The following is an 8,259-nucleotide window of genomic DNA, read 5'->3' as shown; positions in this document are numbered from 1 at the left end:
ACTTTCAAAGGGGAAGAGCGAATCCAACCTAGATTTATCTGAGGTCAAATGAACAAAAATTAAAATTTTCAGAGGAATCATTTGTGCTTGGCTACTTCAAAGATCACTTTGTATTTATCTGAAGTGAATATTACCCCCAGAATAGCCATGATTTTTTCCTTTTTTTTTCAGAGAACCACTCTGCTTAAATATAAGTAGTGCAAAGCCTAAAGTTAATGCTAACACCCAGAGGTCACCATTATTAATCTTGGCTCCAATCTTGTAGGGTGAATACTATTATCTCCGTTTTACAGATGAGCAAACAAGGCAGAAATGATTTAAATAACTTTTGCTGGGTCAAAAACTGCAAGAAAAAAATTAAAGTATTATATCGCAATCTTTCTAAGCAATCTGAGTGAATTTCTAAGGTTTATTTTCTAAGTGAATTTTTAAGGTGTAAGGTTTTTATTTCTGCCCTAGCTGGTGTGGCTCAGTGGATTGAGTTCCAGCCTGTGAACAGTAAGGCGGCTGGTTCCATGCCCAGTCAGGGCATTTGCCTGGGTTGCGGCAAATGGGTTACAAGTTGCCCAGTAGGGAGTGTGTGAGAGGCAACTGATCCATATATCTGTCACACATCAATGTTTCTCTCCCTCTTTTTCCCTCCCCCCTCTAAAAATAAATAAAATCTTAAATTTTAAGAAGTTTTTATTTCTAAGGTTTTTGTTTATGTTTCAGGCTGTTTTTTAAAGCACTGTTAATAACTTAGAAACCAAAATGCAACTTACTCAACTGAAGGTGAAGTGAGGAAGACCTTAGGTTAAAAACTTCATGTTTAAGAACATGGCAGAACTACATGTGGATAAAGAAGAGGAATAGCAGAATGAACAAAGGTTGTCCTGGGAAATAATAATAAATTATTTTCCAAAACAAGAGGTGAGTAATAAAGCACATGAATGATCCTGAAATGCTTCTAAAACTTCAAATACATAGGCATGAATTCATTCAGGAGGAAAAAATAAATTAAAAATTTACATGTTGCTTTCTGCTACTTCAAACTAATTTGATGTAAAAAAATAGTAACGGGTTTTGGAACATATTTTACTGTGGCAATAAATTGGAAATTGCACTAAATATTTTTGATAGTTTCAGTAAGCTATGGGATAGCTGAGAAGAAGCTATATTTAGTTGCCGAAGTTATTTAGAAAAAAATGCTTAATTATTGGGAAGCTGAACTTCTAAAACTGTTATAACTATTTCATGTGAACTCTACATAAGATTCTGAATTACTTCTGGTGCCCTGTTTTCAAAGATTTCCAGTCATTTCTCAGTTTAAAATGGAAATTTTTTTATTTCAATAATTAAAAAATATATTTTATTTATTTATTTTTAGAGAGAGGGGACAGGAGGGAGAGAAACATCGATGTATGAGAAAAACATTGCACACTACCAACTGGGGACCTGGCCTACAACCCAGGCATGTGTCCTGACTAGGAATCCAACAGGCAACATTTTACTTCACAGGCGAGTGGTCAATCTACTGAGCCACACCAGCCAGGGCTATCTCAGTATTTCTCACATTGGTGTTTGGCTATAATAGTTATTTAAGGGTTGTGAGAGTGGAACACTTGAGAACTGTTTATTTATGATGGTGGCATTTGTTAAGTCATCCTAGCAGAGCTAACTGTGAAATTTGTCCTTGTGTTTTATATCCTCTTAAGCAGTTCAGCTATTCCCATAAATTAATGTGTATTAGAATTATCTGAAAGAAATTATTTAAAATACAGACTCCTGGCCCTGGCCAGTGTGGCTCAGTTGGTTGGAGTGTTGTCCTGCAAAGTGAAAGGTTGTGGGTTTGTTTTCTGGTCAGGGCACAGGTGCAACAGATGGATGTTTCTCTGTCACATGGGTCTTTCTCTCCCTGTCTCTCTCTCCCTCCCTTGCCCTCTCTAAACTCAAGAAGCCTGCCCTGTGGTGAGGATAAAAACAGTACAGACTCCTGGGTCCTGTAGCTGTCTTTTCCAGAGAGGTCTGATTCTGCTGACTTGTGAGACTCTGAAATTGACATTTTCAGAAACATTCGGAGACAGAAACATTCGGAGAGAGAAACAGGCACTGTGGTCGGCATTGGGAGTTACAGTGGTGAGCTTTTACTGTCATGGGGCTTACAGCCTAGTGGACAGAGAGCTATTAATCAAAAAGTGATACGAATGCATTTTAAATGTTAACTGTGATAAGTAGTATTAAGGAAAGTTTTGAGGGGATGAGGGCAGGTAAAAGCCTTGCAATGTGGAAACAAATGAAGGCCAAAGAATGAGAACAAGCAAAGGGTATTTATTCAGAGCTTGCTAGAGGAAGGGAGTCAGCCACCACTACTTGTGTTCTGGCAAGGATTCAAAGGCAGGAAGAAGAGTTGGAAAGATTTATCCTGGAAAAAAGGAAGGCTTCAGATATGGCATAGTTGCAGGCTTCAGGTGTGGCACAGTTGGCATAAGGAAGCTGTAGGTGGGCTACTGAAAGGCAGATAAATTTTCTTCTCTATCCTCTTAGGGTCTCTGGCTAGGCCTAAGTATTAAACTGACATCAGACAGAATAATAGGAGAAAAGCGTATGTATTTTGTTTATTCATTTTTTCACATACGTGGGAGCCTTCGCAAGTAAAGCAAAATCCGAAGAAGGTAGGGCCCAAAGTTTATACACTAGGTTGGACAAAGAGTAGTAAATTGTGCAAATGTAACAAGACAGGCAGGTTTGGGATAGGGCAACATGGATCAGAACCTGCAGCCCACTCATGTGTCCTGACCAGGAATCAAACTGGTGACCTTTCACTTTTTGGGATGATGCCCAACTGAGACTCACACAAGTCTGGCCACAGATAGGAGTTTTATCTCCTGCTTTCAGGAAGAAAAAAAGGAAGATCAGAGTGCCCTCCTTGCATCTTCTGTTTTTCAAGCACCTGTAACTCAATTAATATGCCATACCCCAATTACACAAATTTTCAGGAACCATTTGGGGGGTTCCTTCAACAGCAAGAGACCTCTAGACTTCCCCATGTGTGCCTGTCCATTCACCATCACCGTAGTGTGCCATTTCACAGGATAATGGGATGGGGAGTCAGTGTTTTCACCAGGTTTAGACTCTTGCTTATGCAATTGCAGTAAGTGTGCAGAGGCTTGTTACTTCCAAATTTTGGCTTGTGGTTGCTTTGATTGCCAATTTGACACCTGGCAGCCCAGGTCTCTCTCAAGTTCCTCTGAGCACTTGACAAATTCTATAATTAGTAATCTTTATAATTTTTTAAAAAGATTTTATCTTTAGAGGGGAAGGGAAGAAGAGAGGGAGAGAAATGTCAATGTATGGTTGCCTCTTGTGCATCCCCTGCCGGGAACTGGCCTGCAACCCAGGCATGTGCCCTGACTGGGAATCGAACCATGACCCTTTGGTTCGAAGGCCTGCTCTCAATCCACTGAGCTACACCAGCCATGGCCCAGTAATCTTTGTAATTTTTATGTGGAGGTATAAGGAAGAAGGGAAGCTAATGGTTTACTTGGTCACTCAGATTAGCCTAGTTAGGGAGGTATTTTTGGTCATTTTGTGGTCTAGGCAATCTTTCTGATTTTTTCTGAATTCAGACATGATTATAGAGTGGTTTTGTTTTTGTCCTCATCCTTCAAAGTTGGTGTCCTGTGAAATGGCTTACATTAAACAGGAGAACAAGGTGGTCTGACTGTGAGTGCCCAGGCAGCTCCTAACAACAGCCAAGTCCAGCTGGTCGAGCTGGGGCAATTTCACACTCTCGGAGACTTCTTTTCTTTTTGGGGGGGCTAAATGTTTTATATAGATTATCTTATTTAATTATCACAATGTATTATATCATCATTGGTAGGTACTATTGTTGTCTTCATTTTCAGATGAAGAAAGTATGGCTCAGAAAAAGTGATGTGACACCCTAAGGTCTCACAACTAGGGAGTGGATGGAATTGAGATTCTATCTTGGGAGGTCAGGCTAAATCACTGTTTCACAAGAAACAGCTCAGTATGAATAAGTACAGGGAGTTCTCATTTAACATTGTCGATAGGTTCTTAGAAACTCACTTTCAGCAAAATGATATATAATGAAACCAATTTTACCCTAGGTGAAGTTGGTATAAATGAGATAAGTTCCTATATAAGTCACTAAAATATCATCAAACTTCTAAATAAAGATCTCAAACACTTCTAATATTAAACATCGAAATAAATGTGAGCTATGCATACATTTAAAAAAGATTAATAAAAACAAGTAAGATAACTATATTCCATTCTGCATTTTGTAGTTCAGGGTCTTGGGTGACCAGAGCCTGTCCTGGCAGCTCAGGGCACAAGGCAGGATCCCACCCTGGACAGAAGGCCCTTCCACTGAGCGACCCCTCACATACCCCCCCACTCATTCAGACTGAGACAATGTGAACATGCAAGTTCACCTCGTGCACATCTTTGGGATGTGGGAGGACACTGGAGTCCCTGGAGCAAACCCATGCAGACATGAGGAGAAAGTGCAAACTCCACACAGAGAGTGGCCTCTGCCAGGAATCATTTATTTTTCTTCATCATCATTATAATGAAATGATATTCAAGGAACTGTTCTACACAAATAAGAACCTTTATGACCCAGTGCTCGTAGATTAAGAGAAAGGCAATGAAGATAAATGCAAGGAGATCCTAGTCATGGTACATGCCCTTCACCCATGAGTAGTCTCTTTTACCTCTCCAAAACACTGCTCAAGCTGTGGGGTCCAGATCCATAAAGAGGACTAGAAAGCTGAACTGATGCCAGAAAATCAAGGCAAAGTCTAGTTTAATGACAGAACACACACACACAAAAGCAAAACTTTGCTCCTCTAAAGTAAAATACAAATCCAGCTTTTTCCTGTTAAAGTAGGAGTTTCCTACTTGGCTACATGGATTTTTAATAATTCTTATATTCTTTGTAAATCAAGTACACAGCAGACAAGAAGAAAAACTGTCAGTGAATAACCATGTCTAATTTTTTGCCTCTATAAACGGTTTAAGAGTAGAGCAAATGATTTTATATAGTTTGATTAAAGGAACTCGGCAATAATTCCAGAGTTTGCCTATGTGGCCTAATGAAGTGGCATTAGAGTATATTACTGGTGGGGCGCTCTGTGGAGTGGAAACAATCGCTGTGGAAATAGAACTAAAAATTTTAATGCAAAGCATTGTCAGCATTTACAGGGAAAAAGGCATAAAATAAAAATTGTGTGATAAGTATTAAATGGGCTCCAGCACCCCACCTTTCGATATGCTATGTAACCTCTCTTATCCTTATCTTCATTTGTTATGTATAGGGATTGAACTAAATGGTCACTCAGGTCTATTTGGGCTTGTAATGCTAAAACTCCCATGTGTGATTTATTAGCCTTATTTATTGTTATTAGAGCTAATATGATTGTGGTCATTGTGTGTGCAGACTAGACCTGACTGATTATCCTATGTATATGAGACTTAATACAGTATTGATGCTGAAAATTTACAGTTAGAAGAATCTGAGTACTGTTTTTCCTAGTGAATACTGCAAAAAATAGTTGGCCAGTACCTTATAATGTCACCATCTGAACAAATGAAAGAAGAAACTCTAAGTGCTTCATTTATACTAGATAATGGATTAAGCCAAAAAGAAAAAGTAAATCTGAAAGCTGTACTTTGTGGTGATCATAAAAATTCAAGAAATTTACATTTTTATACTTCACCTGACTGTGTGGTACTGGAATCTCCAGTTTAGAAACATCTGTTGAGAAGTAGGAAGGAATATACTGGCCGTTACACATTAACTGGTATTTGAGGTAATGAAGATAAAGTCATAGGATGTTTAGAATACTTGCCCCCAGAGAGTCCAAGAAAAAATGTTCCAAGGTCAAATATCTTTGGGAAATGTACTTAAATCCCACTCTTGAAGGTTCACGATGAATATTATCTTATTGAAACCCCTGACAAAAGATCTATTTTACATAATTTAACTGGTGTTTCCTGAGTTTCTTTGACCATAGAACTCTCCTTCTTTCTCTTTTGAATATTCTCTGGCATTTTGAAAAATGCCAGTTTGAGGAAGTACTGATCTTAGGAGTATTTGCTTTTAAAAACAACTTTTTTTTTCCTTGGAGTGGTTGGTTATGTCAGACTTATATTTTTAGTCAATCTCAATACATAAAAATGTTGATGATGATGATATTTTGTAATGGTTTAGGTTTTCATGCTTATTCATGAATACTTAGGGAACAGTCTTTTGTGCCATAACTTATAAAAGGTGGTGTAACTGAAAGCAAACAGTTATAGTCAGTTGCATGTTGGTAAATGTTTAACAAACATCCCTCAGAACACAGATTGATCTCAAGTGCCTTGGGCTAGGGTTGTCTATACATTAAATCAGAATGCAAGAGAAGATTGCTTTTGGAGATTCTCCCTTCTCCAGTTCCCAGTCTGACTCTCCTTTCTCAGGAGCTCAGAAAGTTTTCCATTCTTTTAAATTTTCAACGCCTCCTCAGATCAAAACCTCTTAACTTTCAGTATTCCATAAAAAATAGTTTTCATTATTTACTATTTGGGTCCAAAGGGCCCTTCTAACTTTTTAATATTTTTATGTTACTTCATGGGTAATTTATATGTTAGAGTAAAGGGATATTCAATAAAATTGTTAAAAAGAGTAAAGGAATAATGAAAACAATTTTATTGGAAATTTTACTAAGTAAATGAACATGGCAAACCCCTACTTTTATTTTATATTTTCCTGGTTTTGAAGATATATCCCAAATGGGCAGTGCCTTCTAAATGCAGCTCGACCTGCTCATTTTCTGTGTTGGGTGAGTCTGGAGCGCACCCATCTTGTAAATAGCGACTGCAGGTTTCAAGTACATCACTGCTGTGTCCTAGCTTATTGTTTCTTCTGTTTATTCTTGCATTCACATCATCAAAATGCAAGACCTTTAAGAATTTTTTGAAACATTTAAAAATTTAAAACATGTTGAAGAGCGGATAGCCATGCTCTTTACTCCCTAACTATAAAATTTTGTATTTTTAGTCTTATAAATGACCAATTCAAGTAATTTTTAATTTCTACATTATCTATTTCATTCCTATTGTCTTTGTATATACAATTACCACTAGTATTTGTCCACTTAAAACTCAGATCAAGAAAAACTATCCGTATAAACATCATAAAGAATGAAAGAATACTGTAATATATGCATTAGCAAAATGAGATTGTCAAGATTCTTATTGCAAAATATTGTGTAATTAAGTTATTCTCCTTGAGTGAATGACTGGAGGAGAATACTGAATTTTCTTCTTGTCACTAGAAGTATATCATTAACTCATCAATTCTTGAGTTTGAGAAATTCATCTAAGAGATGGTCATCTAAAGATGCATAGTTTAAGGTTTTGCTATCATTATTAGGATCTAGAGTGATGTTCTTTGTTTCTGCATTCATCTCCTGAATTTTGAATTCTTACCTATAGTTTGTGAAAGCTAACAGCATAATACAAAGATCTTGAAAGATGCTACAGTACCTTGAGCACTCCAGAAAGAAAACTGAAGTATAATGCAATAGTGATGATTTATTTCACTATTTTACCATCTTAGGTAACTATTATTCTTCCATTTTCTTATTCTTTTAGCCTTTTAAAAACATAGTTTGGAATGATTTTAGTGAGTAATGGTGAAATAATGCCATGGGTAACGAAGTAGCAGAATATTTCAAGATATAGAAAAAATAAGGTCACTAATATTTCATGATGTATCCTACATTTACAAGAGTCCAAGGGACCCATGTGGTAATGACAAATAAAATAAGCTGTATCCTATTTTTTTAAAGATTTTATTTATTTTTAAAGAGAGGGGAAGGGAGGGAGAAAGAGGGGTAGAGAAACATTGTTATGAGAGAAACATTGATTGGTTGTCTCTCATATGTGTCCCAACTTGGTACTGAACCCACAACCTGGTATGTGCCCTGACCACGAATCAAAACAGTGACTTTTGCCTCTAAGAACAACACCCAACCAACTGCGCCACACCGGTCAGGGCTGTATTTTTTTAAAATAAATTTTATCTTTGTTCTCGGAAGACATCTAAGAATGAATGTCATGAAATATCAATAGTAAGAAATAGAAGTCCTTAAAAAGAAAACTCCAGAAAACTAAAGGTTGGTCCTATAGATCCTAATTACTAAGGTTTAAACTTTTAAATTCATTCACCTTAAAGCACAGAGAGACATATAAATGAATTTTTTA

Source organism: Artibeus jamaicensis, unplaced genomic scaffold (assembly GCF_021234435.1).
Source record: "Artibeus jamaicensis isolate MK-2021 breed Jamaican fruit bat unplaced genomic scaffold, CSHL_Jam_final contig_760, whole genome shotgun sequence".
Lineage (NCBI taxonomy): Eukaryota > Metazoa > Chordata > Mammalia > Chiroptera > Phyllostomidae > Artibeus > Artibeus jamaicensis.
Note: the sequence above shows the minus strand (reverse complement) of the source record.